At 39.3% G+C, this 19,021-nt stretch overlaps 1 protein-coding gene and 1 pseudogene across 2 annotated transcripts in view; both read left to right on the top strand.

Moving 5' to 3' along the window:
* The window catches only part of CD4 (CD4 molecule), a 44,292-nt gene that overhangs the window by 17,076 nt on the left and 8,195 nt on the right, over window positions 1–19,021 (top strand). The gene's annotated exons all lie outside the window — the stretch shown is intronic.
* LOC147579364 (small ribosomal subunit protein eS27-like pseudogene) lies at window positions 3,867–6,630 on the top strand (annotated as a pseudogene).

Raw genomic sequence — 19,021 nt, 5'->3', positions numbered from 1 at the left:
CTCAGTTGGTTGAGCAGCTGACTTCGGCTCAGGTCATGATCTCACAGTTTGTGGGTTAGAGCCCCATGTCGGGCTCTGTGCTGACAGCTTGGAGCCTGGAGCCTGCTTCAAATTCTGTGTCTTTCTCTCACTCGGCCCCTCCCCTGCTTGCCCTCTGTCTGTCTCTCTCTCTCAAAATAAATAAATAAACTTATAAAAAAAGCTTTAAAATGTTTTATTTATTTATTTAATATTTTTAATGTTTATTTATTTATTTTTGAGAGACAGAGAGTTGACAGAGCATGAGCAGGGGAGGGGCAGAGAGAGAAGGAGACACAGAACCCTAAGCAGGCTCCATCCAGGCTCTGAGCTGTCAGCACAGAGCCCAACGTGGGCCACAACCCATGGACTGTGAGATCATGACCTGAGCTTAACCAACTGAGCCACCCAGGTGCCCTTAATGTTTTATTTATTTATTTTGAGAGGGAGAGAGAGAGAGAGAGAGAGAGAGAGAAGGCACAAGCACAAGACCGGGGGATGGGGGGGGGGCGGGCATGAGAATGTCAAGCAGGTTCCTCACTGTCAGCACGGAGCCAGACTCCAGGCTGAGGCTCAGCTTGCGATTCCACAAACCATGAGATCATGACCTGAGCCGAAATCAAGAGCTAGGGGCTTGACTGAGCCACCCAGGTGTCCCCTTGGCTGACTTTTGTTTACAGTCTTGTAGTCTCTTCAGAGGGGCAAGACAATTCAGGTGGGGGATTACTAGCATTAAGTACTCAAATAAAGAAGGATAGAGGGGAGCAGCAGGGGTTACATCAGTCTTACAGTGTTTTGTTTTAGGTACCTCTTGTGTCTTTAATTTTTCATTTGCCTTTTTTTTAAGTTAATTTATTGACTTTGAGACAGCAAGAGGGAGCATGAATGGGGGAGGGGCAGAGAGAGAGGAAGGGAGAGAGAATCCCAGGCTATCAGTGCAGACCCCAACACGGGGCTCAGTTGTAGGAACTGTGAGATCTCATTTGCCTTTTTGCAACGAATCTTTTAATGAAGGTGTTTTGGAATTTTGAAACCTCTTTTTTCTTCCATCATGACAAGTGTGCTCTTTAATCCTCATCCCCTATTTCTCCTGTCCCCCCACGCACCTCCCTGCTGGTAGCCATTGGTTTCTTCTCTAGAGTTAAGAGCTTGTTTCTTGGTTTCCTTCTCTCTCTCTCTCTCTCTCTCTCTCTCTCTCCCTCTTTTTTTCTTTGTTCGTTTGTTTTGTTTCTTAAATTCCACATATGAGTGAAATCATATGGTATTTGTCTTTGACTGACTGATTGCACTTAGCATCATAATACTCTCTAGCTCCATCCATGTTGTTGTACATGGCAAGATTTCATCCCCCCTTATTTTTTTTATGGCCGAATGATATTCCATTATATTCATACCATTTCTCCTTTATCCATTCATCTGTTGATGGACACTTGGGCTGTTTCCATAGATTGGCTATTGTAAATAATGCTGCAATAAACATAGAGGTGCATGTATCCCTTTGAATTAGTGTTCCTGCATTTCTTTAAAGTTTTATTTATTTTTTTTAGTAATCTCTATGCCCAAGATGAGGCTCAAACTCATGACCCAAGGTCAAGAGTCACATGCTCTTCCAGCTGAGCCAGCCAGGCACCCTGGGTTCTATTTTGGGGCTAAATAACCTAGTAGTGCGATTCCTGGATAGTAGGGTAGTTCTATTTTTAATTTTTTGAGGAACCTCCATGCTGTTTTCCAGTGACTTCACCAGTTTGCACTCCCACCACTTCACTAGTTTGTAAGAGGGGTCCTTTTTCTCCACATCCTCACCAACACTTGTTTCCTGTGTTTTTGATGTTTGATTTAGCCATTCACACTCCATCAGGGTGTGAGGTGATGTCACACTGTATAGCTTTGATACACATTGATTTGCATTTCCTTGATGATGAGTGATGTTGAGCATCTTTTCATTTGTATTCTGGTCATCTATGTCTTCTTCTTTAGAGAAATGTCTGTTCATATCTTCTCCCGATTTTTTATTTTAAAGTAGGCTTCATGTCCAGCATGGAGCCAAATGCAGGGCTTGAACTCATGACCCTGAGACCAAGACCTGAGCTGAGATCAAGAGTCGGACACTTAGGGGTGCCTGGGTGGCTCAGTCGGTTAAGTGTCTGACTTTTGGTTTCGCCTCAGGTCATGATCTCACGGTTCATGAATTCATTGCATTGGGCTCCATGCTGGCAGTGCTGAGCCTGCTTGGGATTCTCTCTCTCCCTTTCTTCTCTCTCTCTCTATGCCCCTGCCCTGTGCTCTCTCCCTCTCTCAAAATAAATAAATAAACTTCCAAAAATTAAAAAAAAATAAAGAGTAGGACACTTAATTGACTGAGCCACCCAGGTGCCCTGCTTCTCCCCAGTTTTAAATTGGATTATTTAGTTTTTGTGTGTTAAGTTATATAGGTTCTTTCTATATTTTGGATGCTAACCAAATATGACCATATATGACCATATATGACCAAATATAACCAGATATGTCATTTGCAAACATCTTCTCCCATTCCGTAGGTTGCCTTTTAGTTTTGTTAATTGTTTCCTTCACTGTGCAGAAACTTTTTATTTTGATGTAGTCTCAATAGTTTATTTTTGCTTTTATTTCCCTTGTGCCAGGAGATTATGTAGAAAAATGTTGCTATGGCTGATGTCAGAGAGATTACTGCCTGTGTTCTTGTCTAGGATTTTTATAGTTTCAAGTCTCCCATTTAGGTCTTTAATCCATTTTGAGTTTATTTTTGTGAAAGAAAGTGGTCCAGTTTCATTTTTTGCATGTGGCTGTTCAGTTTTCCTAACATCATTTATTGAAGAGACTGTCTTTTTCCCATTGGATATTCATTCCTCTTTTGTCAAAGATTAATTGACCATATAATTGTGGGTTTATTTCTGGGTTTTCTGTTCTATTCTATTGATCTATGTGTCTATTTTTATGCCAGTACCATACTGTTTTAATTACTACTGCTTTGTAATATAACTTGAAATCTGGAATTGTGATATCTACAGTTTGTTTTTCTTTTTCAAGGTTCCTTTGGCTATTCCAGGTTTTTTGTGGTTTCATAGAAATTTTAAGATTGTTTGTTCTAGTTCTGTGAAAAATGCTGTTGGTATTTTGATAGGGATTGTGTTAAATATGTAGATTGTTTTGGGTAGTATAGACATTTAAAAAAATTTTTTTTGTAAATTTATTTATTTATTTTTATGGAATATTTCATACCCAACGTGGGGCTTGACCTCATGACCCCAAGATCAAGAGTTGCATGCTTTCCCAACTGAGCCAGCTAGGTGCCTGGTGTCGACATTTTAATATTTGTTCTTCCAACCCATGAGCGTGGAATGTTTTTCCATTTCTTTACATCATCTTGAATTTCCTTCATCAGTGTTTTGTAGCTTTCAACATACAGGTCTTTCACCTCTTTAGCTAAGTTTATTCCATGATATTTTATTGGTTTTGGTGCCATTGTAAATGGGATTGTTTTCTTTCTTTAAAAAAAAAAACAACTTTTTTTTAGTGTATATTTATTTTGAAAGAGTGAGAGATCGGGTAGGGGAGGGCTTGAGAGAGAGGGAGAGACAGAATCCCAAGCAGGCTCCGGGATGTCAGCACACAGCCTGACGTGGGGTTCGATCCCACGAACTGTGAGATCATGACCCGAGCCAAAATCAAAAGTCGGACATTTAACCAACTGAGCCACCCAGGTACCCCTGGGATTGTTTTCTTAATTTCACCTTCTGCTGCTTTATTATTAGTGTATGGGAATGCAACAGATTTCTGTACGTTGCTTTTGTATCTACAACTTTACTGAATGCATTTATCAGTTCTTTTTTTTTTTATTTTTTTTTAACGTTTATTTATTTTTGAGACAGAGAGAGACAGAGCATGAATGGGGGAGGGGCAGAGAGAGAGGGAGACACAGAATCGGAAGCAGGCTCCAGGCTCCGAGCCATCAGCCCAGAGCCTGATGCAGGGCTCAAACTCACGGACCGCGAGATCGTGACCTGGCTGAAGTCGGACGCTTAACCGACTGAGCCACCCAGGCGCCCCTGCATTTATCAGTTCTACTAGCTTTTTGGTGGAGTCTTTAAGGTTTTCTATATACAGTATCATGTTATCTGCATATAGAGAGAGTTTTACTTCTTCTTTACCAATTTGGATGACTTTTATTTCTTTATGTTGTCTATTTGCTGTGATTTAAGCAAATATGTTGAATTGAAGTGGTGAGAGTGGACATCCTCCTTGTCTTGTTCTTGATCTTAGGGGGAAAGGTCTCAGTTTTTCACCATTGAGTAGGATGTTGGTTGTGAATTTTTCATATAGGCCTTTATTATGTTGAGGTATATTCCCTCAAGACCTACTTTGCACAAGTGTTTTATCATGAATGGGTGTTGTACTTTGTCAAATGCTTTTTCTGCATCTATTGAAATGATCACATGGCTTTTATCCTTTTTCTTATTGATGTGATGTATGATGTTAACTGTTTTACAAATATTGAAGCCACCCTTGCATCCTGGGAATAAATCCCATCTGATAGCGGTGTACGATTTTTTTAGTGTCTTGTTGGATTCAGTTTGCTGATATTTTGTCGAGGATTTTTGCATTTATATTCATGAGTGATATTGGCTTGTAGTTCTCTTTTCTGTGGTGTCTTTATCTGGTTTCAGGGTGATACTGGCCTCAGAAGAATTTGGAAGTTTTCCTTCCTCTTGTATTTTTTGCATAGTTTGGGAAGAACAGATATTAACTCTTCCTAGAACACTTGGTAAGAGTTGATGCCATTCTCCTGATCACGTGCTGCCTGCTAGCAGTGTCACCTTAGAGATCAGGACCGGCTGGGTTTGCAAAAATATCAACATGCTTTTGGCTAGAGATTTACTACATCCAGCCTGGGAAGAGGAACAGAAAAATACATAAAAAGCAACAGCTAGTTCAAAGCCCAAATTCCTATGTTATGGATGTAAAATGTCCAGGTTGCTAGAAGACTACCATGATTTTCAGCCATGCTCTTTGTGTAGGCTGTTCAACAATGTGCCAGCCAACAGGTAGAACAGCCAGACTCACAGAGGGGTGTTCATTTAGAAGGAAGCAATGCCAACGATCCACACAAAGTCCTGAATTTGTGTTATATCATAGAAAGCCTTACCAGTTCAATAATTCCAGTTAGTCTACCAAGATCATGTAACTATAGTTAAAAAAAAATTTTTTTTTAATGTTTATTTATTTTTAAGAGACAGCATGAGCGGGAGAACGCAGAGAGACAGAGGGAGACCCAGAATATAAAGCAGGCTCCAGGCTCTGAGCTGTCAGCACAGAGCCCAGCGCCGGGCTTGAACCCATGAGCCATGAAATCATGACCTTAGCCAAAGTTGGACACTCAACCGACCGAGCCACCCAGGCGCCCCCTCTGACAGCTTTTAAGTGCTCAACCCGTGCTCATCAATTCTGCAGCTACTTCTGGGATTTCCATTAACAATAACCTTTATCTACACAAAACAAAACAAACAGGTGCATCTTAACATACCAACCTTAAGCAAGAGGTGTTACTGTGGCCTGGCTAAGACAAGGCCCTGAGTGCACCACCAGCAACTCCTGAGGTGAAACTGGGGTTTGGCGAAGGGATTGTACTAGAAAACCCCAAAGAATGGGGACCATGGGCTGATTCCAAACAGCAGTTGCCATAGTGGAATCTAGGGAAGGATTCCAAGTAAATGAGAAATTGCAGACGAAATTGCCAGCAGTTCCCAGTTTGGAATCTAGAGGTAGAATCAAGGGCTGGAGTTTCCAATTAAATGGTCAATTGTGGTCCAAATTACCAGCAATTCCCAACATGGAACTAGTGTTTATGGACAAATGAGGAACGGACTGGGAAGTTAATTAGATCAGGAGCCTGATGCAAAGAGAGCAGAGCTCAGAGCTGAGAGGGACTCACCCATGGCTCTCGGAAATGGTGAGAAATACAGAGAATTCAAAAGGGTTCACAAGTACCAAGCCTGTGTTTCTCATTGTCCCTGAAGCCGTCAGAAGTTTCCTTCTATCCCACCACTGCTTCCAAATCTATGAAAAAACAAAATTCAACTGAGTAAATTTGAGGATCTAATTGCCTTTATTCAATGATTCATGGATTGGGCAGCGTCCTATCCAGCAAATAGATAGGAGCTCCAAGGAGCTATAGAAAATGAAAGGCTTTAAAGGCAGAGAGAGGGCAGAAAAAAGGAAGTTTATCAGCAAAGAACTCTTGTTTCAGGCAAGGTCACCTTCCTAAGGGGGACAGAGAGTGTGTATCAGGCAGACTTCTTCACTAGTGCTGACCAGGTAGCTCCAGACTCACTAATTAAAGATTACATTCCTAGGAGAGTCTTGGTTTGCTGATGTGGGGATTAGCATAAGTGACTCCATTTTGGGCTTATTGTCTCATTTTTAATATGTGACAATAAATCTCCTTCCTACTCCTGATCCTCAATTTCTCAGTTCCCTTCCCCAGAGGCAGCTTTTAACCAGTTTCTGTGTTTCCTTCAAGAGATGATCTATGCATATATGTATACCGTTCCTTCTTTTCTTACATAAAATAATAAATTCATCATATATGCGTATGTATATATGGGTATGTATATATTGAGTGCCTACAAGGATTAGGTAATGTTCTACATTAGGTGCCGGGGATATAATATAGTGGAAAACAAAAGAAGAATTTGTATAGTGTTTCTAACCTTGCTTTTTTTCTTTTAAATTAGATATTTTGAAGGTTGTTCTATTTTCATATGTGTGTTTGTGTATATGTGTATATATATATATATATATATATATATATATATATATATATCTGTCTATATTTCTACCTCATTTATTTTCAGGGACTGCATAATTCTTTTTCATAATTAGACCATGATTTATTTGACTAATCCCATACTGTTGCACATTTAGGCTGTTTTCAGTTTACTGCTATCACAAACAGTGAATCAAACCTTGCATCTCTGGGCATATATGCAAATGTCTTTGCAAGATAAATTCCTAGAAGCAATATTGATGGGCCAGGTCAGCTTGATCTTTAGATATCTTTCTGTTATACAACTTTCTCTCAAATGGTGTCTGCTGTAAGATTTGACTACATATTAATTTGCACCTTTCAGTATATTACTTCCTTTAGCCAAGTTTTATTGATGTTGCTGGTTTTTTTCCCCTCCAGATTTAAAAAGTATTATTTGGCAAATGCAAAAAAGAATAAATGATGAAGATTCCCTTTTCCTCAGAGGCCAATAAATAAGTAAATAAATAGGAAACAAATCAAGTGCATGCATACTTCCACCATTGAGAGATATCCTCTGTTAACATTTTTATTTATTTCCTACTGGGCTTTGTTTAGTGTGGAAAATATGATATATATATTATTAAATAGATGATATCATGCTGTATATAGCTTTTAACCTACTTCCTCATAACATTTTATAATGATGGGACAATCAATTATTAGACTATTTTTTTAAGTTTATTTATTTTGAGAGAGAGAGAGCACTCAGGTGTGCATGAACAAGGGAGGGGCAGAGAGAGAGAACCCCAAGCAGGCTCCACACTATCAGTGCAGAGCCTGATATGGGGCTCAAACTCATGAACCATGAGATTATGACCTGAGCCGAAATCAAGAGTTGGACACTCAACCAACTGAGCCACCCAGGCACCCCTAGACTATTTTTTAAAAGTAATATGCCAGGGCGCCTGGGTGGCTCTGTTGGTTAAGCATCCGACTTCAGCTTAGGTCATGATCTCACAGTTCATGAGTTTGAGCTCCACGTCAGGCTCTGTGCTGACAGCTCAAAACCTGGAGCCTGCTTCAGATTCTGCGTTTCCTTCTCTCTCTGCCCCTTTTCTGCTTGTACTCTGTCTCTCTCTCTCTCTCAAAAATAAACATTAAAAAATTTTTAAAGTCATCTGCCAATGTTTAGTAAATACAAAATTATAAACTCTTCCATGAAGTACTAGCTACTCTGTAAAATTTACTTGGCAGAGATAAAATTGTGAATATTTCATGATCTCTGCACAAGAATGTTGTCATAAGCATTGCTTATAACATGAAAGAATAAAATTCAACCCGAATATCCATTAATGAGGAAAGAATTGAACTATGGTACAATGGTGGAAAGTTATTCAGGTAATTAAAAAAATTAGGGCTTTCAGGAAAATAGAGTAGACATATGTATTAGTCTGCTTAGGCTGCCATAACAAAATATAAAACAAATATAATATATATAACAAAATATATAACAAAATAATAAACTAGGTAATCAAACAGTGGAAATTTATGTTTTCACAGTACTGTAGGCTGGAAGTTCAAGATTAGGGCATCAACACAGTTGGGTTCTGGAGAGAACTGTCTTCCTGGCCTACAGGGGGTGGCTTCTTGCTGTGTCCTCACATGGCAGAGACACAGGAAGCAAGCTCTCTGGTGTCTCCTCTTAGCACAAATCCCATCATGAGGGCCCCATCTTCATGACCTCATCTAAATCTAATTACCTTTCAAAGGCCCCATCTCCAAATACCATCACATTGAGTATTAGAGCTACAACATCTGAATTTGGGGGGAACACAATTCAGTCCCTAGTAACATACTTTTTGCTAAATACACTAAGTACAACAGGAAACCCTGGACATTACCTATAGATCTAACATAAGAAGACTCTGAAACATGTAGAGAAGAGGGCAGACTGGTAGGGACCCAGGGGCCCAAGGATCAACATGGTGGGGAATTTTCTTTTGCTTTGTATATCCCAGTCTTGGAGCTAAAGAAGCCAGCAACCTAGAAGCCTCAACGGACACAGACAAAAATAAGCATCAACAAAAGCCTCCTCTCTCTAGCCAAAGGACCAGGAAAGGAGCAAACTAGCAAGACAAAGTAATAGACAATAACTGCTCTACTCCTGTCAAGCACCAGAAGAAGGGCCCCACCCTTTCCCATGCCAGAAAAAGCTGAGTGAAGAGCCTAAACTTCCACCCTCTTGAGGCTGTAATGAGGCACCAGCCAGTGGAAAGGGTCCTAACCCCCCTGCATTGTCAGTAAAGATCACATAAGGAGCCTGGATTTCCACGTCCACCCGCAGTCATGAGGCACCCCTCCTTGCTGGGTGGTTGTCAGAAGAGGTTTAGTGGAGAGTCAGGGCTTTCATCATCACCCAGCAATAACAAAGGCACTAACACAGGGTTGATGGACACCTTGTGGGAGCTGGAACTTCTACCCTGTCCAGTGATAAGGAGCACCCCCCTCTAGTGGCAATAGAGGATGAGAGGGGAACCCAGATTTCTATCTCCACCTGGCAGCAGTAAGGTGGCACCATGCTCTTCCCTTGTCAGAGTGATGTCAAAGAAAGCCAGTTAAAATAGAAGGTTTAAAGAAGATCCAAATTCTCATAACATTCAGATGCCTAGGTTCCAATAAAAAATCATTCATCAGGGGCACCTGGCTGGCTCAGTTGGAGAACAATGTAACTCTTGATCTGAGGGTCACAGGTACCAGTCCCATGTTGGGTATATAGATTAAAAAAAAACCCCAACAACTTAAAAAAAGAAAGTTATTTAAAAAATCATTCATGATACCAAGAACCAGTAATATCTCAAACTGGATGAAAAAGAGAATCAATGCATGCCCACACAATGAGATGACAAAAATATTAGAATTATCTGGCAAAGATTTTAAAACAGTCACAATAAAAAAAAAAATCCTTCAGCAAGCAATTACAAATATACTTGAAACAAATGAACAAAATGGAAAGACTCAGCAAAGAAATAAAAGATAAAGGAAGAACAAATGGAAATTTTGAACTGAAAAATATAATAACCAAAGTATAAAGATCAGCAGATAGATCCAACAGAAAAATGAAAAGGACAAAGGAAAGAAGCAGGGAACTACAAGACAGAATAACAGAAATTGTGCAATCTGAGTGACAGAAAATAGACTTAAAAAAAAAAAAAAATGAACCAAGCCTAGGGACCTGTGGAACTATAACAAAAAATCTAATATTTGTGTCAGTGTAGTCCCAGAATGAGAGGAAAAAGAAAATGGAACTGAAAAAATACTTAAAAAATAATGGCTGAAAAAAAGTAATGGCTTAAAATGCCATAAATTTGATAAGATGTTAGCCTATTGATTCAAGAAGCTGAGCAAACCTTAATCAGGATTAACCAAAGGAATTCCATATCAAAACGCATCACAATGAAATTTGTGAAAACTAAAGACAAAAGAAAAAAAGTCTTCAAAACAAGCAGAGAAGATTGACTCCCTTACCTACAGGGTAACAGTTTAAATGGCAACAGAGTTCTCATCAGAAACCATGCAAGTCTACAGGAAGTGATGTGATATTATTCAAATACTAAAAGAAGAGAACAGTAAACCCAGAATTCTATACCATCCTTCAGGAATGAAGAAGTCAGGACGCTATCAGATGAAAGAAAACTAAGAATTTGTTGCCAGCAGACCTATCGTGAAAGAATGGCTCAAGGAAGTTCTTTAAACAGAAAGGAAATAATGAAGAAGGAATCTTAGAATATCAAGAAGAAAGAACAAAGTAAACAAATATATGGATAAATATATTAGGCTTTCCTTTTCCTCTTGAGTTTTCTAAGTTATGTTTGACATTTGAAACAAAAATTATAACATTATCTATGTGTTTCTAAATGTATGTAGGAGAAATATTTAAGATAACTAATTATAAATGGGGATGTTAAAAAGACGTAAAGGGACATAAGGTAAAATTATAACACAAGTAGACTAAGTGATAGGTTATATATACATATAATGTAATACCTAGATTAATCACTAAAAGTATACAAAGAGATACACTCAAAACTACCACAGATAAATTAAAATGGATTCTAAAACATATTTAAAAATATTTACATCCCAGGGGCTCCTGGGTAGCTCAGTCAATTAGGCATCTGACTCTTGGTTTTGGCTCAGGTCATGATCTCACAGTTCATGAGTTTGAGCCCTGCGTCTGGCTCTGTGACGACATTGTAGAACCTGTTTGGGATTCTCTCCCTCTCTCACTCCCCCTCTCTCTGCCTCTCCTTCACTCTCTCTCTCTCTCTCTCTCTCAAAATAAATAAATAAATAAATAAAATGTTTACATCCTCAAGTATAAAATAAATACCTATGAGCCCATACTGATAAAATAATTGATTGAATAAATAAATAAATGGGGGAAAGAGACAAATCTCCCATGTAGAAGAATTCTAAATAATTCATGTAAACAATCTGCTCTCAAGGATGTGGAGCACTAACTCCTCACTCTTTAAGTGTGAGCTGTGCATAGTTATTAACTTCTAAAGAGTATAGTATGGAAAAGGGGGCAAGAATAACTTTACAGTGGAGAAACCTGAAGAACGCTACCTCAGTCAGGTGATCAAAATCGACAGTCGTAAGTCATGGATGGTATGTATCCTTGACATGTAATGAAAATGGAACTTTATCTCTGTGATCTTCCTCCCCCAAACCCATAAACCCAGTCTAACTAAGAGAAAAACATTGGAGGGGCACCTGGGTGGCTCAGTCGGTTGGGCATCTGACTCTTGATTTCAGCTATGATCATGATCTCACAGTTTGTGTTTCTCACATAGGGCTCTGTGCTGACAGTGCAGAGCCTGCTTGGGATTCTCTCTCTCCCTCTCTCTGCCCCTCCCATGCTCTCTCTCACTCTCTCAAAATAAATAAACTTAAAAAAAAGAGAGAGAGAAACATTGGACAAATCCCCCCAATAGAGGGACATTTTATAAAATAACTGACCAGTACTCCTCAAAAAATGTCAAGATCATCCAAAACAAGGAAAGTCTGAGAAACTGTTACAGCCAAGGAGAGCCAAAGGAGATATGATAACTGAATGTAATATGGTCTCCTAGATGGGATCTTGGGGTGAAAAGGGGACATTAGATAAAAACTAAGGAAATCTGAGTAGAGTATGGGCTAGTTAATAAAAATGTGTTGATATTGATGTATTATAACAAATGTTCTATACTAACGTAAGGCAATAATAGGAGACATTAGGTATAGAGTACATGGAAAGTCTATCATTTTCACAATATTTTTGTAAAACTAAAACTTTTCTAAGAAAATGTGTTACAGAAAGACATTCAAGGGGTGCCTGCCTGGCTAAGTCAGAAGAGCATGTGACTCTTGATCTCAGGGTCAAGAGTTCAAGCCCCATGCTGGGTGTAGAGATTACTTAAATAAAAATAAATCTTTAAAAAAAAAAGATGTTTGGGGCGCCTGGGTGGCGCAGTCGGTTAAGCGTCCGACTTCAGCCAGGTCACGATCTCGCGGTCCGTGAGTTCGAGCCCCGCGTCGGGCTCTGGGCTGATGGCTCAGAGCCTGGAGCCTGTTTCACATTCTGTGTCTCCCTCTCTCTCTGCCCCTCGCCCATTCATGCTCTGTCTCTCTCTGTCCCAAAAATAAATAAATGTTGGAAAAAAAAAAGATGTTTAAGTAACCCATAGGAAGACAGGAAAAAGAAAACAAAAAACAGAACAAGCAGACTTAAGCCCTAACTTTTAATAATTACATTAAATGTAAATGGTCTAAATATACTAATCAAAAAACAGGTTGACTGGTTGACACAGTAGATTAAAAAGCAAAACCCAACAATATGTTGTCTATAGGAAATTCACATCAGGGGCACCTGGATGACTTAGTCAGTTGAGCGTCTGACTCTTGGTTTGGCTCAGGTCATGATCCCAGGGTCGTGGGATCAAACCCTGTGTCAGGCTCCATGCTCAGTGTGGAGCATGCTTAAGATCTTCTCTCTTTCTCCTCTTCCCCTCTCCCCCACTCACACTCTCTTTCTCTTTTTAAAATTAAAAAAATAATGACACAGGCGAGTTGACTGTAACAGGATGGAGAAAGAGTATGCCATGCAAGCATTAAGCAAAGGAAAGCAAGAATCAATATATTAATATTGGATAAAGTCAATGTCAGATCAATAAAACTATTAGAGTCAATGAAGAACATTATATAATAATGGCAATGTCAATTCCTCAAGAAGACATAATAATCCTAAATTGGTATGCACCAAACAGCAGATCTGCAAAATATGTGAAGGAGTTCTGGTAGAACCAAAAGGAGAAATAGACAAATCCACATCGGTAGTTGGAGTCTTCAGCACCCTTCTCCCAACAACTGACAAAACAGCTCCACAGAAAATCAGCAGGGGTATAGAAGAACTCAGCAACATCATCAATCAACAGGATCTCATTGACATTTTTAGAACACTCCACCCTACAGCAGCAGAATGCATATCTTTTTCAAAGGTCCACAGAACATATACCAAGATGGTCCATATTTGAGCCAATAAAATACACCTCAACAAATTTAAAAGAATTGAAATTGTGCAGTGTGTTCTCTGACCACATGGAATCAAGCCAGAAATCCATAACAGAAATGTAACAGGAAAATCGCCAAATACTTGAAAACAACAGCTTTTGTGGGTCAACAGTGAAGTCTCAAGAGAAAAATAAAAGTATACTAAATTGAGAGAACATTTAAAAATCATCTAAAAAAAATCTTACAACTAACATTTTATTTAATAATGACAGACTGAATACTTTCCCTTAAGATCAGAAATAGGGCAAAGATGTCTGCTCTACTACCCATATTCAACATAGTACTGCAATCCCTAGCCAGGACAATAAGGCAAGAAAAGGAAATAAAAGAAATACTGATTAAAAAAGAAGAAATGAAACTGTTCTTATTTGCAAATGATGTCATTATTTATGTAGAAAATCCTAAAGAATCTATATTAAAAAAAACCCTCTTAGAACCAATATGTGAGTTTAGTAAGGTTACAGAATATAAGCGAAACATACAAAAATCCATTACTTTCCTATATACTAGCAATGAATGTGTGCATACAGAAATTAAAAGTACTATGGCATTTACATATGCTCAAAAAATACTTATGTAAATGTAACAAACACGCACAGGACATGCACTAAACAACACTGATGAAACAAGTCAAAGGTTTAAATAAGTGGAGAGACATCCATGTTTATAATCAGAAGATTCAACATTGGAAAGTCAATTCTCCCCAAATTGATATACAGGCTTAACACAATTCCTATCAAAGTCCCAACAAGATTTTTTGTAGATGTAAATAAGATTATTCAAAACTTTATATGGAAAGCCAAGGAACTCAAAGAGCTAAAGCAATTTTGAAAAAGGAGAATAAAGTATGGAAAATCAGTCTATCTGCTTTCAGACTTATTATATAACTAGAGTAATGAAAATTGTGTGGTATTGGGGGAGGGGTAGACACATAGATCAATGGAACAAAATAGAGAACCCAGATATAGATCCTTGCAAATATGCACAACAAAAAAAATTTTTTACAAAGGTGCAAAAGCAATTCATTGAAGGAAAGATAGCCTTTTCAACAAATGGTGTTAGAATAATGGAACATCCATAAGTAAAAACAATACCACCATTGGCAACAACAACCCTTGACCTAAGTTTCACACCTTATTTAAAAACTAACTCTTGGGGCGCCTGGGTGGCTCAGTCGGTTAAGCGTCTGACTTCGGCTCAGGTCATGATCTCACACTCTGTGAGTTCAAGCCCCTCGTCGGGCTCGGTGCTGACAGCTCAGAGCCTGGAGCCTGTTTCGGATTCTGTGTCCCACTCTCTCTCTGACCCTCCCCCGTTCATGCTCTGTCTCAAAAATAAATAAACGTTAGAAAAAACAAATTAAAAAAATAAAATAAGTAAAATAAAATAAATAAATAAAAACTAACTCAAGGGGCTGCTGGGTGGCTCAGTCAGTTAAAGGTCTGCCTTTGGCTCAGGGCATGATCTCTTGGTTCGTGAGCTTGAGCCCTGCATTGGGCTCTGCGCTGATGCTTTGGATTCTGTGTGTGTGTCTCTCTCTCTCTGCCCCTCCTCCCCCTCAAAAATAAATAAACATTTAAAAAGTACAAAAAAAACCCAACAACTCCTAACTCAAATTGGACTATGAACTTCAATGTGAAGTATAAAAGTATAACATATATGAGAGAATTTTCAGGATCTAGACTAGGAAAAGAGTTCTTAAACTTGATACCAGAAGCATGATCTATAAAAGGAAAAATGTACAAATTGATCTTCATCAAAATTAAAAACTGTGCTCTGCAAAAGTCTATTAAGAAGAGGAAAAGACAACTTATAAAATGTAAGAAAATATATGCAAACTACCTATTCAACAAAGGACTTGTATCTAGAATATGTAAACAACTCTCAAAACTCAATACTGGGGCGCCTAGGTGGCTCAGTTGGTTAAACATCCGACTTCGGCTCAGGTCATGATCACACCGTTCATGAGTCTGAGCCCGTTGGGCTCTGTGCTGACAGCTTGGAGCCTGGAGGCTGCTTCAGATTCTTTGTCTCTCTCTCTCTCTCTCTCTCTCTCTGCCACTCTCCTGCTCACACTCTCTCTCTCTCAAAAATAAATAAACATTAAAAATTAAAAAAAAAATTTAAATGTGAGACCTGAAACCATAAAAATCCTAGAGGAGAACATAGGCAGTGATTTCTTTGACATCAGCTGTGGCAACTTCTTTCTAAATATGTCTCCTGAGGAAAGGGAAATAAAAGCAAAAATAAACTATTGGGATTACATCAAAATAAAAAGCTTCTGCATGGTGAAGGAAACAATCAATAAAAATAAAAAGCAATCTATTGAATGGGAGAAGATATTTGCAAATGACATACTTATAAATGGCTAGTATCCTAAATATATAAAGAATACATATATACCACTCAACACCCAAAAACCAAATAGCCCAGTTGAAAATTGAGCAAGAGACATGAACAAACATTTCTCCAAAGAAGACAGATATAGTCAACACACACATGAAAAGATACTCCGTTAGCAGCCAGGTGGAAGTGGGAGGGAAGAAAAAAAGGGAGAAAAAAAAAGATGCTCAGTATCAGTCATCATCAGGGAAATGCAAATCAGTGCAAATCAAAACTACAATGCAATATCATTTCACACACATCAGAATGGCCAAGTCAAACATCAAAAACACAAGAAACAACAGTTTCCTGTTGGCGAGGATGTGGAGAAAAAGGACCCCTCTTGCACTGTTGGTGGGAATGCAAACTAGTGAAGCCACTGTGGAAAACAATATGGAGGTTCCTGAAAAAATTAAAAATAGAACTACCCTACGATCTGGTAATTGCACTACTAGGTATTTAACCAAAGAATACAAGAACACTAATTCAAAGGGATACATGTACCCCAATGCTTATAGCAGCATTATTTACAATAGCAGGATATGGAAGCAGCCCAAGTGATTCATTGATCAACAGACGAGTGGATAAAGATGTGGTATATACATACAATGGAATATTATTCAGCCATAAAAAAAGAATGAAATCTTACCATTTGCAACAACATGGATGGAGCTAGAGAATATAATGCTAAGTGAAATAAATCAGAGAAAGACAAATGCCATATGATTTCCCTCATGTGTGGAATTTAATAAACAAAATAAACAAGCAAAAGGAAAACATAAGAGAGAGAGAGAGAGAGAGAGAGAGAAATCAAGAAACAGACTCTTAATTATGGAGAATAAACTGATGGTTACCAGAGCAGAAGTGGATGGGGAGGATGGGTTAAATAGGAAGAAAGAAAAATAAATTATTTTAGTTATTTTGGTGCTAACCTAATATTCCATCAAATTAATATACTCTAATATACAGCCATTATCTTTTGGTCTAATGTTGTACCCTATTGACGACACTATTTTTTTGTATCTACATTTTGGTTTGCTATTTTATTTTATTTTTTAAGTTTTATTTTGGGGGGGAGAGGGGGGCAGGGCAGAGGGTGAGAGAGAGAATCTTAAGTAGGCTCCACACCGAGCTCAGAGCCCAACACAGGGCTGGATCTCACAATTGTGAGATCATGACATGAACCAAAATCAAGAGTTCAACACTCAACTGACCGAGCCACCCAGGCGCCCCTGGTTTGCATTTTTAAATTATTGTTTTAAGGATAATGCTCTAGAAATGAGATTAAAGATATAAACTTTTAATAATGGATGGCATATACTGTAAGATTGCTTCCAGAAAGGTTCCAGCTGTTTACACTAAGTCCAGTTAACTGTGTGCTTTTTGCATGTTGCCAGAACTGAGTAGTAGTATTTAATGCTTTTTTTTCTTTGCTAATTTGACAGTTGAAAAATATATCACTGTTGTTTTCATTTGCATTTCTTTGATTGCCTCTGGGGTTGAAACAAGGTGCTCCTTTCTAAAAATTCCTGTCTTTTGTGTGAGTGCTTTTGTTCTGTTCCTAGGATTTGTTTTTCCTCCAGAACTGTTCCCCTTCCCAACTTCCTGATCTCTGACAAGGGCAGTTTCACTCTCCTGACCTCCCCAATTTCTGAACCAGAGAGTCAGAGGTTATTTTTCTCTTCTTCAATCTCTGGTTTCCCATCAGTCACCCATGATGGTGATTCCTTCCTTTGAAAGTGTTTTTCTGTTTCATCTTGTTAAAGTGAGAACCACAGGCCCAAAATGGTGTCACTTAGGTTAAGACCCCTGGTCAGTAAACCAAGACTTAATACCTAACCTAACTGCCGTTTCAACCCCCTAGAAATGTAACCTTTAACCAGTCAACATGGGAATTTCCTTGTCAACACCAGGATATTTACTGAGGCACCCCTTCTGCTTTCCTTAGGAAAGGTGATCTTGCCTAAAACAATGGATTCTTCCCTAATAATTTCCTTTTTTTCCACTTCCTTTCTACCTTTAATATATGTGCTGCCGAAGCGAGCACTCCTTTCTACCTTTAAAAACCTTTCTTTTTCTGTAGCCCTTGGGAGCTCCCTTCCACTTGCTAGATGGGATGCTGCCCCCTGCATGGCTGGATTATGAAGCCAGTAAGATCCCTACAATTCACTCGGTTGAATTTTTGTTATTTAACAATCTTTGTTCCCATGAGAATGGCACCATCATTAGCCAAGGCCACAGAACTCCCACCTGGATTACAGTGGAAGCTTCCTGGCAATTCTCTCTGCTCCCAGTCCCTCCTACTTTGGTTTTCTTCCACCCACTTCAGTAGTGACTTCCAAAGCAATGCCTTTTATCTGTCGCTCCCTAGTCCACTGGACCAGGCCCAGGACGCTCTGCCAGACATCCACCACCTCGGCACCACTTCCCACAGCTTCCCCCTGGAAACCTGGACACCCGGGGGTTTTCCTCACTGCTTTGAGGTGGTTGCCTCTACCACTTTCCTGGAGCATTTCCACTTCCTGGATATGCTCATTCCTCATCTTCGTTCTGGCCCGCTGCCTATTCTTTTAAGATTTGGTGCAACACAGGTCTTCTCCACGACGTATTCCAGACTCACCCGTACTCTTAGACCTTCCACACCACCTTGTGATCTCCTTTTCAAAGCACGTGACGTCCTGTGGCACCTGAGTGGCTCAGTCAGTTGAGCCTCATGAGCGTCAGACTCTTGATTTCAGCTCAGGTCATGATCTCATGGTCATGAGATTGAGCCCCACATCAGGCTCCATGCTGAGTGTGGAGCCTGCTTAAGATTCTCTCTCTCCTCTGCCTCCTTCCCTACTTGCCCATGCTCTGTGTCTCTCTCAAATTAAAAACGACAAACAAAAAAACAAAGTATGTGACATCCTGCACAAGTAACAGGGCCATGACAGGGCCCAGAAGAGGAAAAGGAGAGCAAGGAGGAAGCGTTATTTTAGGGAAAGGGTGACACACTTCATTTTCAACCAAGTGAGTTTGGGTGATGGCAAGATTTTCAAATAACGTTATCCCTTGGGTCACTGGAAATGTGGGTCCAGAACTGAGGAGAGAGGTTGGGGCTGGGAATATCAATTTGGGAGTCAGCCGCAGCACTGACAGGGGGTGCCCTGGAATTTAGAACATCTGTAGGAATGGGGGAGAGGATCTGGGGTAACCCCTAAATGCAGATGTCAGAAGAGGAGCCCAAGAGGAAGAAAAGGAAATGGT

The sequence above is a fragment of the Puma concolor genome, chromosome B4, assembly GCF_028749965.1.
Source record: "Puma concolor isolate L17-30 chromosome B4, mPumCon1.1.hap2, whole genome shotgun sequence".
Classification (NCBI taxonomy): Eukaryota; Metazoa; Chordata; class Mammalia; order Carnivora; family Felidae; genus Puma; species Puma concolor.
This window is presented reverse-complemented; position numbering and strand designations above follow the sequence as displayed.